Source organism: Schistocerca serialis, chromosome 1, assembly GCF_023864345.2.
Source record: "Schistocerca serialis cubense isolate TAMUIC-IGC-003099 chromosome 1, iqSchSeri2.2, whole genome shotgun sequence".
Lineage (NCBI taxonomy): Eukaryota > Metazoa > Arthropoda > Insecta > Orthoptera > Acrididae > Schistocerca > Schistocerca serialis.
In genome coordinates this window covers 487,071,715-487,090,517 of record NC_064638.1, presented here as the reverse complement: position 1 = coordinate 487,090,517, position 18,803 = coordinate 487,071,715, and the positions used below count along the sequence as shown (strand labels likewise).

General features: G+C 52.9%; 4 non-coding genes across 4 annotated transcripts; all 4 read left to right on the top strand.

Moving 5' to 3' along the window:
• The first annotated feature begins 101 nt into the window (after nt 1-101).
• On the top strand, nt 102-173 carry Trnae-cuc (transfer RNA glutamic acid (anticodon CUC)). Its single transcript has one exon. It is a non-coding gene; the product is annotated as a tRNA-Glu (tRNA).
• Nucleotides 174-553: 380 nt separating this feature from the next.
• Nucleotides 554-625, top strand: Trnah-gug (transfer RNA histidin (anticodon GUG)). Its single transcript has one exon. It is a non-coding gene; the product is annotated as a tRNA-His (tRNA).
• A 13,519-nt stretch (nt 626-14,144) lies between these two features.
• Trnae-cuc (transfer RNA glutamic acid (anticodon CUC)) lies at nt 14,145-14,216 on the top strand. Its single transcript has one exon. It is a non-coding gene; the product is annotated as a tRNA-Glu (tRNA).
• Nucleotides 14,217-14,590: 374 nt separating this feature from the next.
• Nucleotides 14,591-14,662, top strand: Trnah-gug (transfer RNA histidin (anticodon GUG)). Its single transcript has one exon. It is a non-coding gene; the product is annotated as a tRNA-His (tRNA).
• The last annotated feature ends 4,141 nt before the right edge of the window (nt 14,663-18,803 follow it).

The window sequence follows — 18,803 nt, the reverse complement described above, 5'->3', positions numbered from 1 at the left end:
AGCACGCCGTTCTATAACGCGAGAGAGTGGATTTTTTACAGTTGTCGTCAGTTAACCGTGCGTGGCTGCTGCGTTCGCTGGAAAGAGCACTGCCGTCGTTATCCGGTGTGGTCTAGTGGCTAGGATACCTGGCTCTCACCCAGGAGGCCCGGGTTCGATTCCCGGTACCGGAATTGCGCGTTTTTGTTGCTCCTCTTGTGCGACTTGTCTCGACTTTGCTCGACTGACGCTACGCTGACGCGTGCAGAAAGCTACGTTAAGTATGATTCACGGCAACACCTGACGGCGAGAGAGATGAAGCGTCTATCCACTTGTTATCCAGCCACATACCTGTAGTCAAGAGGCTTGGGGGACTGCAAGACATTGCCACGGAGGTGAATGCAGCTAACCACTGTAGTTAGTGTCCTGACAGCGCAGGCACGTTCATTTGCTCGTATACATGTGATGGAGACCGTGTCTGACACTGCTGTGGCGTACACCTTGGCCTAGGCTTTGCTGGGTATCGCCACTTGCATTCCAGCCAGCTGCCTTCGCGGGCGCCTCCGTGGCCATGGCCGTGATCGTCTAGTGGTTAGGACATTGCGTTGTGGCCGCAATAACCCAGGTTCGAATCCTGGTCACGGCAATTTTGAAAGTTTTGCCTTGCTGCCGTTGCAATGACGAGTACTCGAAATGACAGTACTCTCTTGATTTTTTCACTCGTGTTCCGCAGGCCGCAGTTTGCCCTACCACTTCATCCCCAACACGTAATGTCGCCTCCCAGAGCGCAGACGTCCGCTGCTCTCTGTAGTCGAGAAGGGCAGTTGTTTGAAGTGCGATGGATGAGCAGCCAGTCCCAGCAGAACAGGAAGCTGTGGCGTGCACTGTTTGTACAAATGCTAGGAACACTGGCGCACCAAGCAGCGCATGTAGCGTGGCCGAGCGCTTTAAGGCGCTGGTTTAAGGCACCAGTCTCTCTGTAGGCGCGGTTTCGAATCCCGTAGCTGGCGGGGGTTTTGCTGTGATCGCGTTAACCTGCCGCTTTTTCTTCAAGTGTAACCTCCTTGAGCTCACAAAATGTTTGATATATGGAGCATTCTAGCTCCGCCTGACAGTTACAGCTACGATACTTTAGTGGTTACGGAAAGCCCAGGTTCGAAACCTGGTCACGGCACGAAAACGTCTCTTGACGCTGTCTCCTTAACTGCGACAGCTACAGACAAGTGGCGTCGCTACCATACGGCGGGCACGGCTTTTTCTTGCTGTGGATGGCCTAAAGAGACGCTTCCAGTGGGAGAGCAGTGGAAATACATGGCACGGCGATTGCCAAGATACTTCCATTTCGAAGTGATCTTTGTAGTACAAAGGAAACGTTTTGCGGCTGCTGCTCCAACGGTAACGTGGTCGAGCGGTCTAAGGCGCTGGTTTTAGGCACCAGTCTCTTCGGAGTCGTGGGCCCGAACACATCGCGCGCTCGCTCCGGCGTGTCGGGCGGTGTTTACGTGTGCTTCGCAGTCGGCGACGGTTCTTCGCGGTGACTGTTTCTTCGCTGCTGTAGTCAGCTGAACTGTAAGTTAACATGGATTCTGAAGACCGAGAAAATAATATGCAGTGCGAATTTGATAGAAACGTAACCCGACCGTCTGCTTTCGAAATTCATTCGTGGATGAAAAATGACTTGCAAATTCCTGAAAGTGAAGTGCTAGGATTGCAATTAGACGCGTTCCTGAACTCTTTGTTCGTAAAATTGAAATGTCCGGAATTGTGTGATGCTCTTGTCAGTGAAAATGGTGGCGTACGTAAATTCAAACACTCTGATGGGACAATTAGCAATGTGACTCTGTCGAATGCTGGATTTGGTATTCGAAATGTTCGGGTATTCAATCTGCCGTTTGAGACTAGGAATGAGACAATAGCTCGTAGCCTTATGCCTTATGGCACAGTTTTGTCGATTACGAAAGAAAAGTGGTCTTCGGCTTATATCTATCAAGTTGAGAACGGTATCCGTAGTGTCAAAATGATTGTGAGGAAGCACGTTCCTTCGTTTTTGGTTATGGCCGGCCACCGGGCTTTTATTTCGTATAGTGGTCAGCCGCAAACGTGCTCCTATTGTAATGCCACAGACCATTTTCGGCAAAATTGCCCTAGGCGTAGGCGCCCTGTGCAGCTGCCGCCCCGTGGGCAAGATGTCGACGCGTCGTACGCGGCCGTGTTGTTAGGTGTTCCCCGTTCACCGGCACGTTCCGCGGAAACGGAAACGCCGTTAGTTGCTGCGGTCGCGATGGATGTCGATGCCACTGCAACCGGTTCTGATCCTGTTCAAACCTTGTCCGTACCTTCTCAGTCAGTTCCCGCCGCTACTGTCCCGATTCCGCCTCCGGCTGGGCCTGTAGTTCCGGAGCGGACCGGGTCAGAACCCGTTCCGGTGGTTACCCCCCATGTTGCTGTTGTGGAATCGTCACCGTCTAATTCCGTGCTTCAGGGTGTTCCGGACGGAGCTCCTGCCTCACAGGAACCAAAGCCTAGGCGTGAAAGTGTTTCGGAGAGGCGTGGCCATACTGACCGCTTCCGCAGTGCCAGTAGTTCGCGGATTTTAGAAAAACGAACCTTTTCTCGCGGAGAACGCAGCCCTTCTCCGGAGTGGCAGCAGGTTCCCCGTCCGCAGTCGAAACAAAAGCCAAAATCTGTGCAAAAGCCGGCGCACAAGCCCTTGCCCCGCCCCGTAGTCGAATCTCGGCCGTCGGTTGCGGGGGGGCGTCGTCCACAGCGTCCTGTGGCGAGCAGTCAGCCAGCGCCTACGACAAGTGTGTCGGCAGACAGGCGGGAACAGGTTGTACAGCAGTTAAAGGAAATGTTGCACCACTCTGATGTAAATCTAGCAATGGACACTACGACGTCTCAGGCAACGAACCCGGCACAACTTTCGGTTAAGCGTAAGGCGGAAGACACCCCCCAGCGTCGCACGCGTCCCCCTTCGCAGGATTCCGCGTCTGCACCTCCCACACAAGAACCGCCTACTTCAGCTGCACCATCTGAACGTTGTGACTGGGCAGACGATATGGAGGAGGAGGGTGGGTCCACTCCTGCCGTTTAATTTGTTTTCTTTGTTTTTCCCTGTTGTCTATGGTAGCACACCCTCCATCAGTTGTGGCTACTATTAATCATAATAAATTGGAGTCGCCTGTGAAGTTTGCAAGTTTTGTGGGTTTTATAAATTACATTGCTGCTGACATAGTGTTTTTGCAGGAGGTTGTGATAGATCTACTTCATTCCATTCCGGGCTATCAAGTACTTTTGAACTTTGATATCGAGTGTAATTGTGGTACTGCCATTTTAATTCGTGTTGGTCATGACTATAGTAATGTCGCTACGATTCCTAACGGTCGTGGTGTAGCTTGCACGATCAACAACGTACGATATGTTAACGTGTACGCCCCTTCTGGTGCCGACGGGCAGCCACGTCGCCGTGTGTTTTATAGTAGTGACATTTGTCACCTTTTACGGGGCCCCCACCTGCCTGTAGTCATGGGCGGCGATTTTAACTGCGTGCTGGACGATAGAGATCAGGAGCCGCGGCCGTATAAGTGCCTAGAATTACAGACGCTCGTTACTGAGATGAATTTAATTGACTCGTGGTGTTATTTACACCCGCGGGCCGTGGGATTTACTTTCTTTTACCCCACGGGTAGGAGTCGGCTTGTTAGAATTTATGTTTCTCGTGATAAACAGCACTGTCTTACGGAATCCTCTGTTCACCCCGTGATTTTTTCCGATCATTGTGCGTATGTCTGCCGCTTTCATTCTCTGTTGGCGATTAAACCCCGCGCCAGTCGATTATGGAAGTTTAATGTGCGACATCTCCAACACCCACATTTTGCGCCGGTTATCGTGCGTGTGTGGCAGAGGGTGCTGAAATATCGCGGTCTCTATGCCTCCACTTTGTCATGGTGGGTAGAATCTGTTAAGCCGGCATTACGCAAGGCCATCCTGGAGTTCAGTCAGGATGTTGCTCACTGGGAGCGTTCTACATTGCAATTTTACGAGAGCTGTTTAAATGATGCCATCCACCTGCATACACATAATCCCGCTCTTCGGATGGCGACAATTCGGCGCCTAAAACACCGTCTTCTGGATTTGAAAAGGGAATCGTTGCGCGGATCTGTCGTACGGAGCCGAGCCCCCGGGGCGCTTGCTGATGAAGCGCCTTCCGTGTTTCATCAGCTGCGCGAACGCCGGCGCGCAAAGCGACGTTACGTCACAGAGCTGGAATCAGCTGACGGTGCGCGGCTTCATAGCCAGGCGGCGATTCTTGCCGAGGCCCACCGTCACTTCATCGAACTTTTCAGTGAGAAATACACGAATGCTGCCGCGATTTCTGAGCTTCTCCACGACGTTCCATACGTCTTATCCGTAGCGGATCGCCGTCGCCTCACAGATAACTTTACCGTGGAGGAAGTGAGTGATGTCTTAAAACTATGTTCCCAGAATAAATCACCGGGCGCTGATGGGTTGCCACCGGAATTTTATATGCATTTTTGGCACTTGTTTGGCTCGGCCCTGACTGATGTTTTTAATGAAATTTTAAATGGTGTGGATGTCCCTGCGTCCTTCCTGGAAGGTATTGTGGTCTTGGCTCCAAAGGTTCCAGTCACCAGGAAACTGTGCAATCTTAGACCAATCACCCTTCTTAATGGTGATTATAAACTCTTCACCAAATGTGTCTCCTCTCGCTTTCCCCCTGCGGGTTCGGGGGTAAGAATAGGCCCGCGGTATTCCTGCCTGTCGTAAGAGGCGACTAAAAGGAGTCTCAAACGTTTCGGCCTTCTGTGATGGTCCCCTCTTGGGTTTGACCTCCTTTTTTCTTCCAAATTTCCGTCGTCAGTGCGTGCCATTTGGGGAAGGACACCTTACGTGGTGTTTTTGTATTGGTCCATCATGCTCCACCATCTTGCATGTTACCTATTGTCGTGTGGGGGGGACTACGCCCAATATCTTCTGGGTTGTCTCCTTCTCGCCTTGTGCGCACTCTTATTCTTAGCGCCTACGACAACTGTGGACCCTTTAAACACCTAAAATCCAGCACGGTAGCCAGTCCGTTGTGGTGGGGTCGTCATGTACCCTCTTGGTGGTAGCCCCCTGACCACGCAGGGATCGCACTACAAATGCCAGAGCTGTTTCCTCCCCATGCATGCCAAGGAGTATGTGCCCATCTTGTCTGGGGCACGGGGACTCCGGGCAACGGGATATCGGCCAGGTACCCGTTGCTTTGGCTGGGTGGCGCCCTTGGGGAGAGCCCTCGTTCGGAGTAGGTGGCATCTGGGCGGATGTGGCGCAATGAAGCGCAATAAATCACACCAAGCTGGTGGTCGCACGGCCACCAGCGTCTCTAAGCGAGGTAGAGTCGACTTCAATGCTGCGCAATATGACCCTCACACGTTCCCCTCGTTGGCTGCGCCATGGGAGGGACGCCGGTCAAGTGCCAAGCGGGAGCCTTATGTACCGCAATACCTTGTCTGCAGCAGGACTGATGGTGACTCCTTTCTTCCGACGAAGCCTATGTTTTTCGTGGAACACCTGGAGGATAAGTTTGGGGAAGTGGCAGGGTTGTCAAAAATGAGGAATGGGTCCATCCTCCTCAAGACGTCCTCCCCAGCCCAGTCACGAGCGTTGCTCTTGTGTGATAAGCTGGGTGACGTCCCTGTTACCGTCACTCCCCACAGTAGCTTAAATATGGTCCAGGGGATTATTTACCATCGTGACCTCTTGTTACAATCCGATGACGAGCTGAGAGCCGACTTGGAACGACGTGGTGTGCATTTTGTCCGTCGTGTCCATCGAGGACCCAAGACAAACAGGGTGGCCACCAGTGCCTTTATCTTGGCCTTCGAGGGTGATGTCTTGCCCGAGAAGGTCAGGGTAATGGTTTACCGTTGCGACGTGAAGCCATACGTCCCTCCCCCGATGCGGTGCTTCCAGTGCTGGAAGTTTGGGCATATGTCCTCTCGTTGCCCATCCAGCGCTACATGTCGAGATTGCGGACGCCCGTCTCATCCCGATTCTCCATGTGCGCCCCCGCCTGTATGTGTCAACTGTGGGGAGCACCACTCTCCATGCTCGCCGGATTGCCCCGTTCTTCATAAGGAGCGGAAAATAATGGAATTTAAGACCCTGGACCGGCTTACTTATCGAGAGGCTAAACAGAAATATGAAAGGTTGTATCCTGCTTCCCTTCGAACATCTTATGCTGCAGCCACGTTATCGTCGCCCCCGCGAGCGACGGTTGTCGCTTCATCTGTGCCGCCTTCAGTGGGCCCTCGGGGCCATGTATCTCTGTCTGCCCCCCTCGTGCCTGGGGGCAAGCCTTCCTCTATTACCCCCTTAGCAGTTGGGGGCAAACCCTCTTCTGTCGCTCCCCCCAAGCTTACTTCGGAAGTGACATCTGCTCCACAACTGGGAGGCTCGATTCCTCCCCCTTCTTCTCCGGCGGCGTTGCCTCCGCCGGTTCCTCTCTCGCGGAAGGGGTCCCTCGGGGCTCTCCCTTCCTCCGTTTCTTCTCCTTCCCAGCCAGATGTCAGCCACTGGCTGAAGGTTCCGCCACCTGCTGATCGTAGGGCTTCTGCGTCGTCGTCAGCCTCCAACGCTCCTTCAGAGAAGCTCTCCCAGCCCTCTCACCCTAAGGGCAGACGCGAGAAGAAGGAACGGAATGTGTCCAAGAAGAAGGACGTTCCGGCGGTTTCAGCACCGCCTGCTGTACATAGTCCTGGCTCCGGGGATGAGGTGGAGATCCTCGCCTCTGCCGCGGATCTCGCCCTCACGGAACCCTTGGGGGCCTCTCCTATGGACTCAGCTGACTCTCCCCCAGTGGCGGCAGTTGGCTCTGACGCGCTGTCTGCCTCTTAGTCGCATTCACGCCCTCCCAGTCCCTTCCTGCTTCCATTCTCCAATGGAACTGCGGCGGTTATTTCCGCCACCTGCCTGAGCTCCGGATGCTTCTGAGTGATTCCCCTGTTCTCTGCGTTGCTCTGCAGGAAACTTGGTTTCCTGCACTACGGACTCCCGCCCTTCGCGGTTATCAGGGATACTATAAGAACCGTGCTGCCTGTCATCGAGCGTCAGGTGGGGTTTGCCTCTTTGTTCACAACTCTGTCTGTAGTTCGCCAGTACCCCTTCAGACACCTTTAGAGGCAGTTGCTGCCAGGGTTGAGCTCTCGCCGGCTATTACTGTTTGCTCTGTTTACATTCCTCCGGATGGGGAGCTCCCCCGACATGTCTTGGCTGCACTGCTGGCTCAACTCCCGCCACCTTTGCTGCTTCTGGGCGATTTCAATGCCCACAACCCTCTATGGGGTGGGACTGTCTCCGATGATCGTGGTCGGGCCGTGGAGCATGTGTTGGCTCAGCTCGACCTTAGCCTCTTCAACACCGGTGCTCCCACGCATTTCAGTTTGGCCCATGGCTCGTTCTCGGCCATCGATCTCTCTATTTGCAGCCCTGGACTTGTCCCATCCCTCCACTGGAGGGTGCATCCTGACCTGTGTGGTAGTGACCATTTTCCCATCTATTTGTCACTGCCACAGTGTCATTCTTCTGGGCGCTTGCCCCGCTGGGCTTTCCACAGGGCTGACTGGCCAGCTTTTACTTCCGCTGTAACCATTGCGTCTCCCCCACAGGGTGACATTGACGAGGTGGTCCGTGTTTTAACCACGTCCATCATTTCAGCGGCCGAGGCTACCATCCCCCGTTCCTCTGGCCTCCCTCGGCGGAAGGCTGTCCCCTGGTGGTCGCCGGAGATTGCTGAGGCTATTCGCGACCGTAGGCGGGCTCTCCAGCGTCATAGGCGGCACCCGTCTCTGGAGACCCTCATCGCCTTTAAGAGGCTCCGTGCCTTCGCCCGTCGACTTATTGCACGGCGTAAGCAGGAGTGCTGGGAGAGGTACGTCTCCTCCCTGGGCTCCCGTGTCTCGTCCTCGCCCGTGTGGTCCCGTATCCGGCGGATTTATGGCTCCCAGACCCCTGTGGGTGTCCCTGGGCTCTCCTTGGACGGCGCTGTCTGCACGGACGCTGCCGCCATTGCTGAACGGCTAGCCGCGCACTTTGCTCAGAGCTCTGCGACTGCATCCTATCCCCCCGCCTTTCGCTCTCTAAAGGAGCGAGCCGAGCGGACGCCGTTCTCATTCCACACGCGTCATTATGAAACATACAATGCTCCTTTCAGCGAGAGGGAACTCCTCGCTGCCCTCGCCGATTGCCCTGATACAGCACCGGGACCGGACTGCATCCATGTGCAGATGCTGAAGCATCTCTCCAGGGACTGCCAGAGACACATCCTCACCATCTTTAACCGCATTTGGAGCGAGGGCGTGTTCCCGTCGCAATGGCGAGAGGGTCTTATTGTCCCCATCGTGAAGCCCGGTGCGGACCCACTGGCGGTGGACAGCTATCGTCCCATTACCCTCACCAACGTTTTGTGCAAATTGCTCGAACGTATGGTGGGGCGGCATTTGTGTTGGGTCCTTGAGTCGCGCGGTCTCCTCGCTCCATCCCAGGGTGGCTTCCGTCGGGGCCGGTCTGCAGTGGACAATTTGGTGCGGCTGGAATCTGCTGTCCGTACGGCTTTTGCCCGACGTCAGCACCTTGTTGCTGTATTTTTCGATCTGCGGAAGGCGTATGACACCACATGGAGGCATCACATCCTCGCCACGTTGCATGGGTGGGGTCTTCATGGTCGGCTCCCGGCTTTTCTTCAAAGCTTTTTATTGCGCCGCTCTTTCCGGGTGCAAGTCGGTGCCACCTCTAGTTCCTCTTATATACAGGAAAATGGGGTCCCGCAGGGCTCGGTGTTGAGCGTCTCGTTATTTCTAGTGGCCATTAATGGTCTGGCTGCAGCAGTGGGGTCGTCGGTGTCTCCTTCTTTGTATGCCGACGACTTCTGCATCTCATTTAGCTCCACGACTACGGGAGTCGCCGAACGCAGGTTGCAAGTCGCCGTTCGCAAGGCAGCATCATGGGCTCTGGCTCATGGTTTTCAGTTCTCTGCTGCCAAGACTCGGGTTATGCACTTCTGCAGGCGTCGGACGGTCCACCCTCATCCTGACCTTTACCTCGACGGCCACCTGCTTGAAGTGGTGGACACTTGCCGCTTCTTGGGACTCGTGTTTGATGCCCGGCTCACATGGGTTCCTCATGTTACTCAGCTGAAGCAAAAATGCTGGCGGCACCTCAACGCCCTCCGCTGCCTTAGCCACACGTCTTGGGGTGCAGATCGCTGCACGCTACTGCAATTGTACAGAGCCCTTGTGCAGTCCCGGCTTGATTATGGGAGCCTGGCCTATGGGTCTGCGTCACCCTCAGTGTTGCAGTTGTTAGACCCCATACATCACTGTGGGGTTCGGCTTGCAACTGGCGCTTTTCGCACCAGCCCCGTGGATAGTCTACTGGTGGAGGCTGGGGTTCCCCCGCTGCGGATTCGCCGCCATCGTCTGCTCGCCGACTATGCTGTCCACGTACATTGCTCGCCAGGCCATCCCAATCGTTGCCTGCTTTTCCCTGCCTTGGTCCACCACCTGCCCGAACGGCGACCTCGGTCTGGGCTTTCCGTAGCTGTCCGTGTCCAGTCCCTGCTGTCAGAACTGGGGTCATTCCCTCTTCTGCCTCCCTTCCGGGTCCGTACACCTACGCCTCCCTGGTGTTTGTCCCGGCCGTCCGTCCATCTGGATTTGGCACAGGGACCTAAGGACTCGGTTCCGCCTGTGGCCCTCCGTCGCCGTTTTCTTGCGCTCCTCGACTCATTTCCGGGCTGTGAGCCTGTCTACACTGATGGTTCCCTGGTTGATGGTTGCACTGCCTACGCTTTTGCTCACGCTGCCCATGTTGAGCAACGCTCCTTGCCGGCTGGCAGCAGTATTTTTACTGCAGAGCTGGTGGCCATCTTGCGAGCTCTTGAGCATATGCATTCCTGCTCAGATGCGTCCGTCGTCATCTGCAGTGACTCCCTGAGCAGCCTCCAGGCCATCGACCGCTGCTATCCCTCTTCTCCTCTGGTGTCCTCTATTCGGGAGTCTGTTTCCACCATTACCCACTCTGGTCGTTCGGTGGTTTTTGTTTGGACGCCAGGTCACGTTGGCATCCCGGGGAACGAACGTGTTGACAGGCTGGCCAAAGGGGCGATAGACGCCCCAGCTTTGGAGATCGGCCTTACGGCTCGCGACCAGCAGCTGGTGTTGCGCCGTAAGGTACTTGGGATGTGGGCTGCTGAGTGGCGTGGCATGACAGCCCCGAATAAACTAAGGGCTGTCAAGGGGACGACCGATGTGTGGCGTTCCTCCCTGCGGGCTTCTCGCAGGGACTCGGTAGTCCTGTGTCGGCTGCGCATCGGCCATACCTACCTGACGCACGGCCATCTGTTACGTCAGGAGGATCCCCCCTTGTGTCAGTGTGGGTCCCGGCTGACGGTCGGCCACATTTTGCTGGAGTGTCCTCGACTGCGCACACTCCGGCAATCTTTTAATCTCCCGGGCACTTTGGCTTTGGTTTTATCCGACGATGCCTCCATGGCTGATACCGTTTTAAATTTTATCCGTGGTAGTCCGTTTTATGGTTCGATTTAGAGAGGTCCTGCGCCTTTCCCTTTCTGTGTCTATTGTCCTTGTGTCTGTTGCTGTTCTGGTGTGCCGTGTGATGGTTGACTCTTTCCCATTTTTGATCTCGTGGTCAGTCAACCAGTCTCCAGCCATCTTCCTTTCTTCTGTTTCTTTCTGTCTGGTGTTCCTCTGTCCTGTTCTTGTCGGTAGTGTTTGTTGCTGCATTTGTGTGCTTTTAGCGCCTGGGGGGACGTCTCCTCCCCCTTTGGTTTTTATCTGCTTCGTATATTTTCGGCTCGCCTGATTTTGGAATGGGGGACTGATGACCTTCGCTGTTTAGTCCCCCTTAAACATACCAACAACCAACCAATCCTCTCGCTTGAAGCTGGTCATGAAAAAACTGATTAGTCCCTTTCAATACTGTGCAGTGCCGATACGCACTCTCTATGGTGCTGTGTCGACATACCGCGATGCCATTGCCTATGCTTCGACGAATAGGATTCCTTTTGGCATTTTATCCATCGATTTTGCAATGGCTTTTGACAGTTAGCCACCAATATCTCCGGCGAGTGCTACAGAAATTTGGTTTCGGTGTAAAGTATATAACTATGATTTTTAATCTTTTCAAAAATTCCACCTCACGGATTAGTATCAATGGATTTTTGTCGAAACCAGTTCCGCTCTGCTGCTCAGTCAAACAAGGGTGCCCTCTGTCAATGGCGCTTTACGCAATTTCCTTAGATCCTTTGTTGCGTAAGTTGCACAGTGTTTGTAGAGGAATACGTATTGGAGCAGAGAAGCACGTTTGTCGCGCTTTTGCTGACGACCTTGGCCTCTTGGTGTCCTCGGCCACCGACTTCAATACAATACGCGCTGTTCTTACACAGTATGAACGTGCATCCGGTGCGAGCATCAATACCCGTAAGACGGTTTTTCTGCCTATCTATGCGGCGACACGGGGCTTCAACCGCCCATGGTTTACAGTGAAGCAGGAACACAAAATTTTGGGAGTTCGCTTTCAAGCCAATCTGTTACAGACTGCGTCCTACAACTGGCGTATTGTCTTAAATGGCATACGCGCTATGGCTAGCCTGTCCGCTACTCACACCCTTGCATTAACACAGCGGGTGATTTTAATCAATGTTTTCTTGCTCAGCAAAGCCTGGTACCTCGCACAGTTATTTCAGGTACCCAAGAATTTGGGCAGAGCCATAACACAGGCAGTCTATTGGCTATTGTGGCGGGGACATATTTTCAAGGTGTCTTACGAAACATGTACTTTGCCGCGCGAACAGGGTGGACTCGGCCTCATTCATTTTGCTATGAAAGCCGCAGCGTTGCTCCTTCATCGGACGAGCGTCACCATTGAACAGGATCCGTCGAGCCCCACAGCTGTTCTGTTCGCTATTCATCGGCCTCTATCTGAAGCGGCACCTCTCGACCCGACTGCAATACCGTTTCAGCTGCGTTATGTTCGAGAATACTACATTCAAAAAAGTTATCTTGCCGCCGATGTACTCGACTATCGAACACGGACTGTGAAACGTGTCTACCAGGGACTAAAAGGACGGCCAGTCGGTAATAAGATGGAGGCGCGCTACCCGCGATCTGCGTGGAGGACGGCGTGGGCTCACGTTCACGCTCCCTTCCTGTCAGCGGACGTCAGCAGCTTTTGGTACCAAGTGGTTAACAGAATTCTTCCCACCAACGAAAAGCTGCGCCGCATTCACTTATCTCCATCGAGCTTGTGTGAAGACTGTCGCCAAGACGACACCTTAGAACATCGTTTCGTGTGCCTAAGGTCACTGTCGATTTGGAACATTGCCGCCAGGATGCTCGCACTTATCAACCGGACTAGCGCTGCCACTTTTTCTGCGGACACGGCTTTGATCCCAGACTTCAACCCATATCCGCATACGAAGCGTGCGGCCACTGTATGGATCGTGGCTCACACTGTGTTCGCCCTCCTGCAATTGCGACTTACGGACGACTATGCCTATCTGGTTTATTTGTCCACGCAACATGACCTCACTAAAACCAGGAAAGACTATCACAAAATCTTTGCCAATTTTCTGCAAATTGCCCTCGCATTTGCCCACGACAAACTGTTGTAATTAACACTTCACTGCTGCGACTTTTCTTTCCTTCTGTGTTTTGCATTGTCTCCGGGTCCGGATACATAGTTAATGTAAATTGAATGCTACAGGAACAGTGAAACATTCAACAAGTACGATGCTTCCGCTTGTGCCGGACTGCAACGTGGCAACGACGACGAAAAGTTTAACAAAGTTTTATCCTGTGTACGTGTGTGTTTGTGTTTCGTTGTCGTTTAGTGAATTTTTTTTCTGTTTTTATTCATTTTTTATACCGTCTGGTTCCTCTGTCATCGACGTACATTCACGGGGGCGTTGCGCACCGCGCTGCCACGGAGATTGTTTGGTTTTTAAGAAAAGTGGATTTTTTACTTTCTTTTTAACACGTGGGAGAGGATTGTGTTTTCCTTCTCGTTATCCGCCGGACGGTTCGGAAATTTCGTGAGTCTACTCATTCCTTTGACATGTGTCGATATTTTTTAATTTTTGTGACTTTTTTCATTACTTATTTTAATGGCCGCCGCGAAGCATTTTGAATATAATATCATGGGACGTGTGAAGGGTGTTCCTTCCCTGTTACTGAGAGGACTAACTCAGGCAGTATTTGATTTTTTATTCTTTTTTTTCACATTTTATTCTTTCTTTATTGCATTTAGGTGGAAAGCGCCTGATGCGCTGTTATTCTTTCATTTTTTATTTTAAGGCGTGTAGGCCCCGAGCGACTGCTTTGCTGTCATTATAGGCCTGCACTTTAACTTCAAGAGGATTTTAGTTTTCCTTCGATGCTTCGCTAGCGGTAAACAGCCACAAGAAACTTTCCTCAAAGCAATCCAGTATCTCCGATCCCATCACATCATCTTGACCACCAACGTCTACCGGAGGACGTCGACGCTCAAGGAACCATACCGAGGAGTTTACGGTTTTCAGCTGAATGGACAGTACAACAATTAATCCTTTCTGTTTGCAAGAAGCACCGTTTTATTTTATAGCTAAAGAAGCTCGCCGAAAAAGGCATTAAACAAAAAAAAAAAAAAAAAAAAGTTGCCACTTTTTACATCTCATTTTTGTGCCGTTGCGGTGTGTTCTCGTGGGGTAGGACGCAGCTCTTGTGACGCGCGTGTTGTGTAGGTAGCGTGGCCGAGCGGTCTAAGGCGCTGGTTTCAGGCACCATTCTCTTCGGAGGCGTGGGTTCAAATCCCACAGCTGCCAAACGTGTAATGTTTCGTGTGTCGAAGGCAGATGCACTCATTGCCCGCAAAGGAAACAGCACAACAAGGCGTGAGCGTCTGCTTGGTGAATTGTCGTAGAACAGTGCGTGGTGCAACGACAGGATTTGTAGGCACCTTCTGCTCTTATCATTGCTGGCGTCCGTCTCCACGAAATGCGTCCGGAGCACGCCGTTCTATAACGCGAGAGAGTGGATTTTTTACAGTTGTCGTCAGTTAACCGTGGGTGGCTGCTGCGTTCGCTGGAAAGAGCACTGCCGTCGTTATCCGGTGTGGTCTAGTGGCTAGGATACCTGGCTCTCACCCAGGAGGCCCGGGTTCGATTCCCGGTACCGGAATTGCGCGTTTTTGTTGCTCCTCTTGTGCGACTTGTCTCGACTTTGCTCGACTGACGCTACGCTGACGCGTGCAGAAAGCTACGTTAAGTATGATTCACGGCAACACCTGACGGCGAGAGAGATGAAGCGTCTATCCACTTGTTATCCAGCCACATACCTGTAGTCAAGAGGCTTGGGGGACTGCAAGACATTGCCACGGAGGTGAATGCAGCTAACCACTGTAGTTAGTGTCCTGACAGCGCAGGCACGTTCATTTGCTCGTACACATGTGATGGAGACCGTGTCTCACACTGCTGTGGCGTACACCTTGGCCTAGGCTCTGCTGTGTATCGCCACTTGCATTACAGCCAGCTGCTTTCGCGGGCGCGTCCGTGGCCGTGATCGTCTAGTGGTTAGGACATTGCGTTGTGGCCGCAATAACCCAGGTTCGAATCCTGGTCACGGCAATTTTGAAAGTTTTGCCTTGCTGCCGTTGCAATGACGAGTACTCGAAATGACAGTACTCTCTTGATTTTTTCACTCGTGTTCCGCAGGCCGCAGTTTGCCCTACCACTTCATCCCCAACACGTAATGTCGCCTCCCAGGCCCCCAGGGGCTCAGCGTTCCTTTGCTGGGTACGGGCTTGGCGACCCCGGGGTTCCTGAGCTGGGGACTGGTAAGCGCCGCCCGTCCCCTGTCACCGTAACCTCTGAGCATGCTTCAGCGACCACCGTGCGGCGCGGCGGTGGAACGTTGTGTGTCTCAGGGAATGGGGATCTTGGCTTGACCGCCCGGATCGTGAGGATGGAATAAACCTCTATAAAAAAACCCTCAATCTCAAGGTGTGCTGCGCGCTGATGAGATTCATGGCTGTTGAGGTGGAACAGTCGATAGCGGGCAACCTCTGGGGAACCTGCCGCACCTCAGTTGTATAAGGCTTACCCAGGCATGCGGGGCTCTGTCTGGGCTGACGTTTCGTTCCCTAGCTGCTCGTGGGACGCACATGGCAACCACGTATTTCCCTTCACCAACTTCGCAATCAGTCAAGCGCATGAGGGAGGCTAGTCCTCCAGATATGCAGATGGAAAAGAGTAACAGGGCTCATGGAGTCGTAAATGACAATGTTTTCATCGTGATTAAGAGGAAGGAGGGCTCATTTGAAAAAGTGTCTCCTTTCTACATACATAAAGGTTTAGAAGGACTCGCAGGTACACTGAAATCTATCAAACGCCTGAGGAATGGTACCCTGTTAGTTGAGACTACTAGGGCATCGCAAGTGGAGCTGCTTCGGAAGTCACCCAAGTTAGGCGAGTATGATATTACTGTCGAGTTGCACAATTCCCTCAACTCCAGTAAAGGCGTTGTCACCTGCCGTGATTTAATGGATATCGATGTCGACGAGCTGAAGCAAGAATGGGCAACACAGGGGATTGTAGACGTGGAACAAAGGACACGTAGAAATAATGGCGTCACGGAGAAATCTGCCACTTTCATTGTGACTTTCAATTCGCCTGTCTTACCTGAATACGTTCTGGCTGGTTTCCTCAGACTTAGGGTTCGGCCTTATATACCTAACCCTATGCGCTGTTTCAAATGTCAGCGATTTGGCCATACGACAATGAGTTGTGGGGGTGAACCAACCTGCGGTATCTGTGGCAAGGCAGCTCATGAAGCTGGGACCAACTGCACATCTCCAGCGCTGTGTATAAACTGCTCTGGGAGCCATCCCGTCTGGAGCAGAGACTGCCCCGTCTTTGCGGAAGAACGAAAAATTCAGGAGATCAAGGTGACAAAGAGGCTACCTTATGTGGAAGCCAAAAAGGAGTATAGGGCTACAAAACCCCCTGTCTTTGCCACGTCCTATGCCTCCTTGGTGCACAACCGTGCGTCGCGAGTCGACGCTTCGACGCAGACCATGTCCAGCGTCGCAGTATCCTCCACCAATATCTGTACCTGTGTTTGTACCTGCCAGAGCACTCCCACTAACGATATCGCTATTCACGCTGCTCCGCCTGCACCCACCGCTATTGCAGAGACAGCTCCAGTGAAACCTTCGAAGGCCCTCCAGAAACAGAGTGCCTCTCCACTTCCCCCATCCCCAGCTTCCACAAAGAAAACGGGACCAGGGAAAGGGGCACGGCGTTTGACGTCACGCCTGCCAAAGGCACCATCGGATGTCGTCATGGCATCCCTGACTGATGAGGAGGACATCGTCATGGATTTTGATACCTCTTCCCCAGAACCTGGCAGCCCCTCTGCTGCCACTCGCTCTACAAGTGCCTCACCAGCGCGGCGCAAAGACAGGGGGAAATCTAAACCGAAACGCTGATATGGCTCCCATACTTCAGTGGAATCTGAATGGAGTCAGACCTCGCCTTGCAGAATTGCAGCTGTTAGTACAGGCAAACCCCATTTGCATCTCTTTGCAAGAGACACATTTTAAAGAGACTGACACGCCTGTACTTACGGGATATCGCATGTACAGGCAAGACGACCTGACTGGTAATAGGGCTCAGGGTGGGGTGGCAGTGTTCATTAAGGACACATTCCACTCCTCACCTGTGACCTTAACCACGACGCTACAAGCGGTTGCAGCTCGGATCCTGGCCCAGGTTCATGTTACAGTGTGCTCCGTGTATTTACCACCCGCTGAGCTCATTGACAGTGAAGCCCTCGCACGGCTCATTGATCAGCTACCCCGTCCCTTTCTCATTTTAGGAGACTTTAATGCTCATAATGCATTATGGGGTTCCAACAAAACCTGCCCCAGAGGCCAGATGATTGAGCAGTTGCTCAGGACTTCCGACGTCATACTGCTGAACACAGGTCAGGCCACGCATTTTAGCACCGCTTCAGGTTCGTCTTCTGCCATAGACCTCTCTATTTGTTCGCCTGTGCTTGCGGACATTGCTCAGTGGGTCGTCGACGACGACCTTCATGGCAGCGACCATTACCCTATCTGGCTCCATCTGCCAGTTGACATGGGTCGTGTCGCACAGCCGCCGAAATGGTTGTTCCGGAAGGGAAACTGGACGCTCTACCGGCAGTTGGCTGTTTTTGAACGGTGTGAAGGCGTCCAGGATTGGGTGGATCACATTACGGCGGTGATGCACCATGCCGCTGATGTATCCATACCAAAGTCAAAGGGAACACCTGTGAGGCAGCCTGTCCCTTGGTGGAATGACGACTGTCGTACCGCCATCAGAGACAGGCGGGCGGCTTTGAGGAGATTCCGTCGGTGCCCCACTGCTGCGCATCTGACAACTTTCCGGATAGCACGGGCGCGGGCGAGGAAAATCGTTCAGGAGAGTAAACGGAGGTCTTGGCGTGAGTTCCTGAACTCCATCAATAGGTCCACATCTTCAAGCAAAGTATGGGAAGCCATTAGGAGGATCTCAAGGCGATACTGTCGACCGCCACTAGCCGCTATACGTGAGCGGGGGTGTCTCCTAACATCTCCGAGAGACATCGCCCGGGCGTTGGCAGAATCTTTTCAAACTATTACGGCCGATTCTAGCCAGGACCCCGAATTTCTGCGCTATCGGGGTACACAGGAGAGGGCTGGTTTTGATTTCCGTTCACAGAACACTGAGGAATACAACCAGCCTATCTCTTTGTGGGAGTTGGACTCTGCACTGTCCATATCTCGGGATACCGTACCTGGACCAGACCTGATATCGTATAGCATGCTGCAGCAGTTGGATCTGCGGTCAAAGGAAGTCCTCCTTCAACTTTTTAATGAAATCTGGAAGACCGGCGACTTTCCTAGTTCGTGGAAAGAATCGATTTTAATTCCGCTTTTAAAACCAGGGAAGGATCGGACCGAACCCAGTAGCTACCGTAGCATTAGTCTCACGAGCTGCGTCGGAAAGACATTTGAGCGTATGGTCAATAGGCGCCTGGTGTGGGTTCTCGAATCTAGATCCTTACTTACCCGCTGCCAGTGTGGATTCAGGAGGTATCATTCCACCCTAGATAACCTGATCCTACTCGAAACAGCAATACAAGATGCTTTCCTCCGTAAGCAACACCTTATCGGGGTTTTCTTCGACCTGGAGAAGGCGTACGATACTACCTGGAGGCATACCATTTTGCGGCAGCTTTATGAGTGGGGTTTCCGTGGGCGTTTACCCACACTCATCCGATCCTTTCTGTCGGACAGGTATTTTAAGTATAAGGTTGGGAATGTCCTGTCTGACCGTTTTAAGCAGGAGAACGGTGTCCCTCAAGGAAGTGTCCTCAGTGTGACAGCTTTCGCAATTGCCATCAATAGTATTGCGTCCACAGTGCGCCGGCCCGTGCAGTGCTCCTTGTTTGTGGACGATTTCTCCATTTTCTGTGCGTCTTCCTCCGTCACAGCTGCTACACGCCAATTACAGCTGACACTCGTGCGATTGGAGAAGTGGTCTAAGACCACGGGCTTTAAATTCTCTTTGGAGAAGACCATTTGTGTAGATTTTAACCGTTCCCGTTCTCTTTTTAATCTCCCTGTTTTAAAACTAGGAGACACTGTTCTCCCCTTTATGGAAAAAGTGAAATATCTCGGGCTTATTTTTGATGAGAAGCTCACATGGTTGCCACACTTAAAGGATCTAAAGGTCCGCTGTT